Source organism: Hylaeus volcanicus, chromosome 7 (assembly GCF_026283585.1).
Source record: "Hylaeus volcanicus isolate JK05 chromosome 7, UHH_iyHylVolc1.0_haploid, whole genome shotgun sequence".
In the NCBI taxonomy this organism is placed as follows: Eukaryota; Metazoa; Arthropoda; class Insecta; order Hymenoptera; family Colletidae; genus Hylaeus; species Hylaeus volcanicus.
Window position 1 is genome coordinate 11,380,000 of NC_071982.1, and position 13,496 is coordinate 11,393,495.

Genomic DNA, 13,496 nt, shown 5'->3' on the forward strand with positions numbered 1-13,496 from the left:
CAGTTTGACATCCATTGTATACGAATATAAAATTATTTTACTATTATGAAAATATACACCGAATAAACATGGCAATTTAAAACAGTTTGACATCCATTGTATACGAATATAAAATTATTTTACTATTATGAAAATATACACCGAATAAACATGGCAATTTAAAACAGTTTGATATGCATTGTATATGAATATAATGTATCTTCCGAGCAGAATGTTTACATGAATTGAAATTATAAAATAATACACATTATATAAACGTGTTCAACCTGAACAATCATCTTTAAATAGGACACTTAAAAATAATCTTACCCCCAATAAAAAAATATACAATATAAATTCTATACAAATTTCTAATACATTTATATAAATCCTACCACGTACATTTCCCATGACTACTTCAAATTGTACGTAATCAAAATTCAACGTTGAATTTAATCTCCTGACAATTACCAACAAGTTGGCCAGCTGAGATGTCTGAGAAGTAGTGGACAAGTAGTGCGAAATTAATTATCATGGATACGCATTTATTGACTCTCGTCACTTACTTTCGAGTTGACGTTCCTTTCCCTTGCCGAGGGGCCTGGATCGCGTGCTGGGAATCGTCACTTGGTGGTCCGAGGACAACATATGGTTTGGTGCCGTAGACTCTATGGAATACTCGGTACTATGCCGGCGCGATCAACGATACCTTCGTCTTCGGGCAATTTGAATCAACCGAGGGATCAGGTGCTTTCCCATAGTCGTAAATGGAATTCTCTGTGGTATGTCACCGCCTGACGCCGAATGGTCGCAGCATGAATCACTGGAAGGCGGGAAACGGTCAAATATCTGCTTTCACCTGCAATCGGGCATACAGTTAGTTGATTATTATTAATTCTCATTTTTAATGAGAAAGAATTTATATTAGAGACTCGAGTTAGGTAACCATCCCTTTTCAGTGTTTAGATTTATGTGGTTGACTTGTAGTCTTCTGATAAAAATAAAAATTTCCACACTTTTCCCACTATACCTGCATGATTATATTGGAATTCAATTGGGGAGGTCTTCCTGATTAAAACGAGTACAAACACGACTATGCTCGGATTACTTTGTGTTATGCGTGAAACAAACACTTGTAAATTTCGGAAATATGAGTGCCTCCGAATATGGCCGTGTCTGTACTCATTTTAATCGTAGAAATCTCGCCAATCCATTAATAACACTTTCGTGAAGATATCATGAGAAATATCCAACACCCTAGCTTTCAAGTGAAATGGCTACTTGCGAATACTAATGCACGTAATACTATTGCGAGACTAGTATTGTCTGATAGTAAATCTTCGTTAATTATAAAATAATTATAAAATTTGAATTCCATCAACAATTTCTTCCACTGGCCAAAGTATACATGCGCTCGTTAAGTATAGGTTAAGGCGGATTCGCGTATTCTCGGCTATTTGTCAAATATCCAGGCAAATAGTCGAACACACGAGCATGGCACTTGCCCAACGCTGTCAGTCCACATGTTCGGCTATTTGTCCAGCGTCGGACAAGTAGGCGAATAAGTGGAGCAGCCTTTAGACGAAACCTGCACGTTTGCAGCTCGCGTCGAATGCACCTTGCGACCGGCCCACTCGTAAGCGGCTGAACTCGCGAGCGCACGTTACAGTCGCATGTGTATTATTTACCGTGGCTGGTGAAGGCACCTGCGACCACCTAACCATCTTATTCCCTCCTTCTTTGACTGTCCTACGATGGCGATCGTAAACTTCAGACCACGCGCCCACTCGTCTGCGCGAACAGGTTTCACCCGTGTTGCGATTCCTCTGCCTCCTGCTTCATCCCCCTGGCCCTTCTACTTCTTCCTTTTGGATGCTTGGTGGATAATCCTCCGTATGCAAACGGATACAGACTATTTTGTGGTGGGAGGCGTTGAGTTTAACAGAAGTCCTGGGTGATAGCGTTCTCCATGATTGTTAGTGTTGCACTATAATTGGGGGAGGAATTTTAAATTAATTGGTGAAATAAATGAGAAAAGTGGGAAGAGATTATTAAATTAGGTGAGTTACTTTTGGAGTCACCTAATCATTCTTATTTCGTATACATGAACATGTTATTAGATTGTCCCAAAAATTTCTTTCGTTTTATTAATAAGTAATACATGCACAATATTTGATGTTTTATGTTACATTACTGAATTCTGCACGATTCATTTTGCTCCATTACTGTTACAACATGAATATCTATGAAATTAGATTGTCTATTTATAGAAACACGACCACATCAAATAATTGAGTGCAACTCGCGAAAGAAACTTTCGGGACAACCTAATACATAATTTGATATAAAAGTATTTTATATTAAAATATAAGTTTTATTTATATGTGTAATTGAACTGCTCTTAACTGTACATAGCTATTTTTCCTTATATCTTAACACAATTCGTTATATAATTTATTCTGTTATTCAAATCAATTTGTTTATCATATATTGTAGAAAAAATGTATCTAGGTATTACCGACAACTGTCATTTGCCTCCTACGTCTACTATGTATCTACTTTCATCTACGAAAAATTTGTTAGAATAATAGACGGAAAACAATCAGTCGCACACATCGGTGGTCGCCACTCGTATCAGAAACGAAGACCGCGTTTCCGAAAGGGGTCAGCGAGCAGACGTGTGACGAACGTCATACCCTGGAAAACGCGTGTCGCTGCAGCCCGTTTCAATTTTTTTCTTTTTTTTTTTTATTCCACGGTCGGGGGATCGCGGCGGGAAAAACAATCCAGGATAATTGCACCGTTCGAGTCCTGTCGTCGCGAGCGATCAGTCAAGCCCCATCGATGCCGATGAAATTATCAGAAATAAAAACGAGAACCAAGAGGATTCCCCAACGCCGAAAGGAATATTCCCTTCTATCTGCGGTTTCGATTCAATTTCGTCGGATCGACGGTCGCGTAGCGCGCGTAAGCGGGAAGATGCTGCGTTGAAGAAAAAAAAAGAAGAAAAATAATAATGATAAAGGGGAAAAAGCGGCCACCCGAGGGCAAGGGGAGGAAAAAAGTGCACGTGGAAGGGGAGAGGGTTCCATCCCCTCCGGCCGCGGGCTTCCGCGCACAAGGGTTGCCCCGTTGTCTGCCATATGGCCCCTCTTTTTGCGTCACCCCTGTACGGCTTTCTTCCCACACGACAAAGGTAGCCACCCACGTGTGCGTGCACGTGCGTGTTTTACAGCTGTACGTGGGTCAGCGTGGCTCGGAAAGTGAACAATCTTCGTTAAAACAAAAGTGAGCAGCGAACAGAGCCGCGAAGTCAGGTGAACGCTCTCTCCTATCTCTTTCGATTGGCGAACGCTGGATCGCCACCTTTCTTCGACACTTTCCCCGAGCGAGTGGATCACGGATGAATGATCGTTTTCGCCGGGTCGAATTTCTAGCTACTCGGTTTGCAGAGCTACGTTTCGACTCTAGGAAGGTTTGCGAGTAGTGGGTCTTATTAGCGGGTCAGTTAGGGGACTAGGTTACATACTTACATAAGCTAAGAAGTGATAGTTTGATGAGGATGGCTTGTTACCGATGGTTTTGTTTCGTCTAGTTCGGATCTATAAGTTGGTGTCGATGAAGGACGAGGATCCTGGTTTAATAGTGACACTATTAATCCTTTGAGTAATTATGTTGTAAAAGTCTTCTGTATAGTTAAACCTTAAAATATTCATTGCTGCAGAGAGAAAGTACTGGAAGTCTCTAAACCATGAATGATCCAATGATCCTGGTCTATTGGAATAGTTCTACTAATATAAATAAAATTGATTAAAGGAAAATTCGATTTTCTGTCTGACATTGCAATCAAATATTTCTTCAACGAATTTCTATTCGTTATGATTAAAACACGAGTATAACTCCTTTATAAGTTTGTCCACTCTCCGCAACAATTCATTTCAATTCACATTGAACTGAATATGTTCAATAGGAAGGTACATATTTGTTAGTTTTGCTTATATTTCAATTACTTACTATTCTATCATTTCAATTACCATTTCAATTATTTCAATTATCGTGATTGAGCTCCTCTTCCATTCAAAGGACATTTAGGACCGGGAGGGTTAAATAGATTCGTTGGGTCCCCGCGCCTCTTAAAAATAGCACTATCCCTCAATCGAAGGTATTTATTTGACGAGAAAGAGCTGGAAGGAAGAAGACTCGATTCCGTTCGTTCTGACACGAGCCGCTGCATCCGGCGTGTTCTCTCGGACCAATTAAGGCGTCCGTAGTCCCCTCAAGGGCTGAAATATCGCAACTTCGTTCCCGATCTCTTTATTTCCACAGGCCGACGCTAAGAAGCCAACTACATTTCCGTTTCTCTTCGTGCTCCGTCTCTCACGATTTTCCATCCGTTTCCCCTCTTCGCCTTCTGTCTTCTTTCCCGTCTCTTTTCCTCTCCGCAGTTCCTGAGCGCTCGGGGTGCCGGGACCCTTCGTTTAGGGCACCGCAGATGCCGTGCGCCCTACTAGATTACGCCATAGCGGTTCTCAACCGAAGAACCGACGACATTGTGGTAGAACAATGGCAGAGGTAAATAAGACGTGCACAAAGAGTCGATGCAAGCTATTCCGAGGACTCTAGGATATTGTTTTTTTTAATTAAACACTAGTGGAATGGAATGTACTCGATTTTTTTATTTTAAGTGAAAGTATACGTGGTTATATTTAAGTCTGATATAATTATGTTAACGGGAAGTATTTTGTTACTAAAAACTTGTAGGGTTCATTTTAACACTTTACCGACCGATAGCGTTTGGACATATACACTTAAATGTATGTACTTAAATTCAATAATATTGTGTATTTTCATAACATTAGTGTTATATTATATTATATTATATTATATTATATTATATTTATATAATATTTCATAATCCACATATTAATGGAAGCATACAATGGGATCGTGCTATCTCAGTAATAAATAAGAAAGTATTGTTTGCCATAGAAAAGAGACGATTAATAGGCTACCGGTCGGTAAAGTGTCAAGTCCTTTAGATTTATAACATTGTCTTATTAGATACACTTGTCTTAATAAATAAAACCAACACTTAGTAATTTATTCATGAGGTCTATTTAGCTCACCAATTAAATTTAAGTTTCTTCCTCTTGTAATATTCAATTTTGTTGTTTATCGAATAAACAGTTGTTTATATTCTGTTCGTAATTTAAAATTTTCCATTTAAATAAGAATCTCGTCCATCTCTGTTCTCAACCCACCTAGTTGGTCCCTCTGGGGGTAGAATGACCGATTTCCTGATCGTGCCGACAAAGCACAGCTGCGAGGGGTTCTGAGAACCGCTTGCACGGGGGAAACAACCCTCCCTTTTCGGAGACCTTCCTTTATTCATCCCCTAATGTAGGACCGACCGGCGCCGTAGGTTCTCCTACGGTATATAGGGTAGTGTATTTATCGTGAAGGTTGTACATACGATGTGCACGTCTACACAAGAGTTTCTGTGTACGTGTAACCGTACGTTTAATCGCAGTTCAAAATAAGATACAGCGCATCTTTTTCTACTTTCCATTCTTTCGTTATTAATTAATGTTCCTCGCAAGCAAAAAAAGAACTTTATTATAATATTTCACAGATCAAATCCTAGAATTAAACACGTATATTTGCCAGGCGATAGCATTGTTTTCAATCGAATCCACATCTCACAATCACCTTCGGGATCACTGGAAATATGAATCACCGCGTTTTGATAGATTGATAACGGGAGAGAATGGAGCCCTACTTGTTGAACTCCGTTTAAATTAGGCGAACTGTCCCATCGGGGATCTACTCTCCCCTGCATTCCCCCAAGTATGCTACCCTTCGTTAATTAAAATTAGGAATCAGAAATCTCATATACTTTACACACCACAAAAAGAAGATATGTGTATATTAGGTTGTCCTGAAAGTTTCTTTCGCGAGTTGCACTCAATTATTTTCTGTGGTCGTGTTTCTATAAATAGACAATCTAATTTCATAGATATTCATGTTGTAACAGTAATGGAGCAAAATGAATCGTGCAGAATTCAGTAATGTAACATAAAACATCAAATATTGTGCATGTATTATTTATTAATAAAACGAAAGAAACTTTTGGGACAACCTAATACATATATACACACGTATGCAAACATCTTCTGCGGTAAACGGAGAAATAAGATTTAATATAATATTGTATTACTAATAATAAATAGCAAATATTCGTTTAATTTTGGGGGGGGGGGGATGTTTTTCTTTGTATAGAACTCTCGTATATGTCGTTATGTGTATATTCGCGTGGAACATATTTATTGTAACAGCTCGACCGTGGCACACAATTACCCATGCGCATACTAGTCGCTGCATTTTGCGGTTGCAAATGTTGCATTGCGGCGCACTGGTATAAACACTAACACGCAATAACAAATACTTCAAATAAACAAATAGCTCAAAGCCATAATGGTATTAGAAACGATAGAACAATGAATTTAAATCTATAAATAGATAGTAAAGTATAACGAATGTTTTCTCCAGTGAAAATTATATTAAAATATAAAATTCACAATTCGATGGAAAGATATACAATATCATGGATTAATCGTAATTAGACTGCGGATCTTTATGCATTTATAGGAAATTTGAACGTGCAAGAAACTACAAAATGCAAACAATATGTAAAAATATAAAAAAACATTGAAAGTAAAGTTCGTGTTGTAATATTTGTAGAATGAAATAAATTCATATTTAGGTTCAATTTTTGGTAGGCACGTTCGCGAAAATTTTATTTTGTATAAAGATCCGCAGTCTAATCATAACAAATGAAGGAACAAGTAGCTTCCAAAGGAATTCATTCTAAATTTACGAATTCGAGTGTATGAAACTATATACATGTAAAAAGAATATTAAAAAAATTTTAATCAAATTTAAATTGGGAATACGAATTTGAAATTTGAAAGAGGCGGTTGCGTCAGGAAGCGCGCGCCGTCGAATTTTTTGAAGTCCGCGACGAGCGCAACACGCGAGTCCTTGAAGCCTAACTGGCTGCTCCCCGGCAATCTTATCCGCTCGACGAGATAGCGCGGCGCTAATCTGCCGCGGACTTTACACCGTTAAAGCCAAGCGTTCAGCTTCCAGGATCGCGAGCCGCGAAAACGCTCCGAGAAATTTCATCGCGAGACGACGTTCTTGCGTCACGTTGCGAAATGAAATTCGACAGTTACATAATTCACCATCGATTTCGTAAAATTTTTCTCGTGCGAAACGCATAAACAATCGGTGATTACAATTTTCATAGATCATGTCGAAAAAAGTACACAAACAAAGACGAATATGTACTTTATTGTACCTTACCCTAAAATCATTTTATATTACTTGACAAAATTAAAAAACACGACTATATAAAAATAAGTGAGATAGTTCAGTTAATATGACGAGGACAGAATAACAGAAGATGCAGAAGCTGAGATAGGGAAAAATTCTATTTAACTTTTCTATGAACAATTGAATTCTCTTCGCGGTTTATTTACGCCACTTTTTTAAATTTGTACAAATAATAAACGTATCACAGAAGAAATCTAAAAATTGCAGAAAATAGTTTAATTATTCCTAGACTGATTTTGCTCAGATGAGCAAAGAAGAAAAGATTGGATGATAAAGTACCCTCTGCATATGCAATTCTTACGTAATTTTTATCCATCGATATCTTACAAGAAATCGTGCACTTTCATCATGGAACAGTATGCAGAGCATGATACCTATAAATAATACTTTACCTGCGTCAGTGATAAGTAGACGAATAAAAACTAGCTCTATTGAACAGCATTACTCGACTGGAAAGCAATACGCACGATGCTCGTCGTGCTCAAATGCAAGATTTTCCGACAACAATAATACATTTGCATAAAAAAATCCGCAAGAGAGCATAAACGCGCGAATCATCGATTAAAAACATTCCACAGGGTAAATGTCATTTATTAACCTTCTATTTCAATTATCTTTACTATATACAAAAATAGAAATCAAAAACAAAGTACTTCAAATTTTATTATAATAAAATTACAGTTTAACAAATTTAATATTAATTAGTACAAATTAAATAATACTAATAATAATACTAATACTTTAATACTATAATAAATTTACTATATTATTTAGTCCAACTACTTTAAGTAAAGTACATCTTGGAAGACCACTCAAGATGATAGTACGCCATACAAAAATGTTTTTTAAACTAGGCTAATTGCACAGATACAAAAATTGCGCGACGAACCACGGGAACATGTTGAATAAATTATTTAAAAATTCCCGTCGGAATTACGCTCGATAATCTTAACACGGTGGCCTGTATCGTGCGCGTTATTGTTTTTTGGCCCGATAGCGTCGTGCGCGACGTCGTTTCGTAGTTGGCGATCTCGCCGGCAGGCGTCGCGTCGATCGAGTCCCCTTTCGAAAATAACACACGGCCGGTTGACGTCATGTTGTCATGACTGCCGACTGCCGGCATCAACGTCGCTTCGACGTCGTTCGTGCTGTGCCGAGCGGCGCAGAAAATTCCCACCGATACCACTCGTTTGCATTCACACGCTACACAGTTGCAAATTCGACGCGAACTTAGGTTAGGACTATTCGTGGCGAGTCATGCGACGAGTCACTACGTCACAGGGATGATACAGTCCGAATTTTCTAGAAAATCGATTTATCTGATACTATTGCAAGGCATTCTCGATAATAAAATTATTGCTTGATTTATTGGGTAATTTACACATGGCTTTCGAGGAAGAATGAACACTTTCTATATATATTTATATCTAGGGATATTTAGAATCTAAATACTTAGAGGGATCCCTGAAAGCATAATATGTATATACTTCTGATGAGAAGTCATAGAGACTTCATCAGTTGTAGGTAAAATATGAAATAAAATAATTCGAATAATAGAACTTTTTGTGTGCTTAGAATATTCCCAGTTGTTCACAAAATAAAATTGTTAAAATTCAATACATTACTACCGATATTTCTGTATTTATAATAATCAGAAATGCTACGTATTGTCAACATCTAGGAAATTGATTTTTCGAAGTCTACTATAGTGACTTCGATTCTACCATTAATTTTTCACGGAAATCGAGCATACATCCCCAATATGCCGATACTCGCGAACAAAAGCGCGGAGGTAGTATCGCGAAGTCGCTACGCCACTCGACTTTCCTCGTATCGTTATCTCTTTCTTCCTTCTTCTTTTTTTTGCATTCGAACTTTGAATGCGTTGAATCTTCGTATTTTGTTTTTTCCACCGCTCGACTTCGGAACTCTGACCGAGTTGCTCGTGTCCTCGCAGTTGTATGACCGAATTATTGAACTAACCTCCAAAGCAACTAGTGTCTTCGACCGTTTTATATACAATATATATATATATTTTTTTGTTTCTCTCTTTTTTTGGACACGTATAATTATTAGCATTGCCAACAATTTTCAAATAATCGAATTGAAAACGTGGGATTCATATATTCGATCTTATACGACCGTATAGATGTATTCGCGCACGGTTAGCGTACACGCATATAGCTTAGGAATGTACGACGCCATACAGTCGCTGGTTTTATCTACGGGGCTCCAACTGGCTCGAGCACGGCTTCGTGTGTGTTCGTTCGCTGGCTGGCTAGATAGCTTTGACTCGTGTAGCAAACATTACCTCATCGTCAGGCATAGCCAGATCCACCGCGAACCTTCTCTACTTTTGATTCTTTTCTCGTGCTTCGCCACTGCTCGTGACGAGTTAAATGAAACCGAACACGCGCTATATAAAACATTTTTACCAATCACGGTTAGAAAAATATTTACCTTCAAACCGAATCTCGTCTAACACGCAAATAAAGATACTCGACTCGTGAAAATGAAATGTATTTTAAATATAGAAGCAACATTTTTTAAAAAGAAAAATAAATGTTATGACTACAGTGTACAAGTAAAGGAATATAAATATAATATAAATATTTTAAATGCAATAAATGAATATCATGACTACAGTATATATATTTTAGTGAATATAAATATAAAATAAACGTTTTATTATGCGCATAGATTTTTTCCCCTGTAGATACTTTATATTTGATTTTCGGGACATTTAAAAGTTTTTTCTAACGGTGGACAGAATTTTCCTTGCTTTTATGAAGAATGACGCAAAAGCTAGCTTTGTTAATCTTCTCGAGCGTACAGTACAGCTCGTCCAGATAGGCTTCACGCGGTGAACATTATCTTATTGCGGGCGCAGTCGTCATGAATCTTTTCTAGTTCTAGTACTTCTCTCACGTTCATTCCATTGACCCACATACCCGACGATAAACCAGGAATTGGGGCGATTTTGTTTATAGAAATTCTCTGCCATGAAATTATACGTTTCGTCCACGTGACACATTTATTGTGACGTTTCACTCTGGGCGCAATTTCGCAAAAGTAAATTTGAAATACGGTGGTATGTTAGTATCCTATGAGTCTTATAATTGATGATGTATTCAACACAAGCATTTCAAGTTTTTGTACCACTTGTAATGTTTCGTTTTCCTTCTAACCGAGTTATCTAGCTGTTCTTTTTTTTTTTTTTTAGAAAATTCATGCAATATCGGACACGCGTTTTCCTTATTCGTATCGAAGCGTCCAGCGAATTAGTGTAGGAATTCGCCACCAGATGGCTGTATCGATACAAACAGACACGAAGTCTCGTACCATATATTTCTGTAAGAGTAGTTACATACATGAAATCAATCCAGTGATAATTTCCAATGTATAAATATATATTTCTTTAAAACAATTTGCTTTGATCCAACTTAAGGGGTTCACTAAAAGTTTTTCTCCGAAAGGAAGCACAAAATGCTAAAGGATTGGAAGAGATCTCAACTATTCTCAAGCGATGAAGCGTACGAAACCCGTGCATTCTTTAACGGAGAACAATTTTCATCGATGCGATTGAGTTGCTTGAAACGGCAGCGCGAAAAGTCTAGAGAGGGTGAAACGAACGAAAGCGTGCTTCCTCTTTGAATCAGTGCCACGATCCTAAGTAAGGCGAGGTTCAAAAGATTCTTGGACGGAGAGTTGGGCAAACCGCAACCCCTGAAAAATTTCGCGGGAGAAACAGAGAGAGTGGCGGAACGGGGCGCGCTTCGTGACTTTGATTTATGGGCAGTTAAGAACCGTGCATTTCTGCCACACACAGCTAATCCGTTACGCGGGTAACCCCCCGCAGCAACCACCCGGTGGTCGTCTCGATTCAACAAGTGCCCGGACCATGTTTCGCAAACATCATTCGCAGACGACGGGAAATTCTCGACCACGACGAGTGAAGTCTTCATCTCCCGCGTTGTGGCTATATAGATATCCACTTTCTTTTTAATCGATAATCATTGACGTAGCAAAGCAAACGCTGCTCTAATTTAGCGTTGGTCCTAGTGATTTTAATGAAAGTATAAACTTACTAGGAATATATTAATGCATAAGTTTGGTATATGATTCTTAAGACTCGTGACAATATTCCATTCTCAGTTAGGTCGATTATTTTAGTTTTAATTCCAACAAAAACTCCCCCATAGCTACAAATATTCCACAAATTAATAATTTAATCCAAACGTGGAGACCAAACCGATAACAGTTACTCTTACGGAGAAAGTATCCGTCGACAAGGTAGTCCGGCTCGATTGGTAAAACAGGTCCACCCAGCGGACACAAACTCGGATAGTCTCTAATCTAACCTAGACCTCGTCGCCCACATATGAATTCGAATTGCAGCGAATATTCACGTATTAGGGCGAAGTGCATCATCGTTTTTCCGCGACAAATAAGGGCAAGCATCGGGAAAGCTTCGATCGTTTAAAAAAAAGAAGTACTTTCCTAAGGAAACTGCGTTTTCACCGTGATAGAAGGCGAAACCAAGCTCGCGGATCTGATCCGTCATTGTTTTCCCCGCGATTCCGCGAATCGACTCTCTGAGAGCTTCGGGACTGGTCGACCCTGTTGGAAGGAGAACCTTCGCGAGCGAGTCGTATTCCAAGTAGGCCGCCGTGGCGGATGTACACTGCCGAGTTGAGATTGAGTCGTTGGCTGCTGGCTCTGCTACCGTGTTGCAAGTCATTTTCAAGAAGATATTCTTCTACTACCCAAAACTCTAGTAGAAATTGATTTAAGAAGTTTAATCTAATACATTTGTAACAAATACGTTTATATTCAACAGAATATTTTTATGATGAATACTCTAACCTTAAATCTCGATGCATAACACATTACCTAACCTGAAGTTTAATCTAATATATTTGTAACAAATACGTTTATATTCAACAGAATATTTTTACGATGAGTACTCTAACCTTAAATCTCGATGCTCGACACATTATCTAACACCTTTTGCAAGGAAATATACATCTTAAATTCATGTGAGACTTAATGTGAAATTATCCTCTCTGCCACGACAAGCCCAGAACTTAATCTTTTAAGTCTACGTGAGGCTTAAGATTCTCTCAAGCGAGAAGGATCGCCACCTACTGGTCAGTTCGATAATCAGCGCGATCATAACCTGAAAAAGCCTCCCATGTTTCATTTTTCCAGCAGAGTGTGCATTTTGCCGTACAAGATTCATTTAAATAGAAACCTTTTCATTAGGTAACGTTAAGTTCTATTGCCGTAGCAAGACGACGCGTTTGTTTTGCCGCACGCGTATCGTGAGCGCTCGGTATCGTCTCCGATGGCATTGCTCGTTTCCTCGGAACTTTTTTCCCCTCTCCTGTCTTGCCAGTTGCACACGCCGCTCTTCGACTTCGCTGTTAACAACGTAACGCATCGATTATCTGTTTAAATGACGTCGAAGCCGCCGTGCGCCTCCTACCGCGGTTTCCAACTTTCCGCGGCTCCTTCCATTTCTGCTTTTTCTTTCAGTTTTTTTTTCTCTCCTTCTTCTCTCGTCTTTTTCGCGAAATCAAACCGAACGTCATGTGCTGACCACGTGTATGCGACGAAACGACGAACGCGTCGGTGGTGACATCTCGCGGCGTTTCACGCAACCAACCGCGCGCTGTCAGCGGTTCTCATACGCGGAGGAGATTTTTACCTTTCAAATTTTCTCCGATATCCCCCTTCTTTCTCTTCGCCCCCTCGGGGCTCGGTCGAGCAAGCAAGGCTGGAAGGAGGAGCGATTATTTACTTACTTTCACTCGCACGGTCGCCGAATCGGACTCCCGCGGACGTAAATCATCGATGTCCACGTGGGATCTAATAGATTCATTACGTTTTAGCGAGCTTGCTTATCGCTTTTTATCGATGTTCGTAGGAAGATCGTGTTAGAGGTTATTCGTTGACCAAAGTTGAACTGTTCTCCATTGATTTATGGCCATTCGTGTGTTACCACTTTCCAACATGGCGGGGGATAGGATTCCAAGCGTAGAAACTTCTGACAAATTTACGTGTAATAATATTGTTTTAATTTCATAGATTATGTAATATTATCGATCTTTATATTTCAT

At 39.0% G+C, this 13,496-nt stretch overlaps 1 protein-coding gene across 2 annotated transcripts in view; it reads left to right on the forward strand.

The window, feature by feature from the left end:
- Window positions 1–13,496, forward strand: part of LOC128880272 (basic-leucine zipper transcription factor A-like) — a 60,622-nt gene that overhangs the window by 35,060 nt on the left and 12,066 nt on the right. The gene's annotated exons all lie outside the window — the stretch shown is intronic.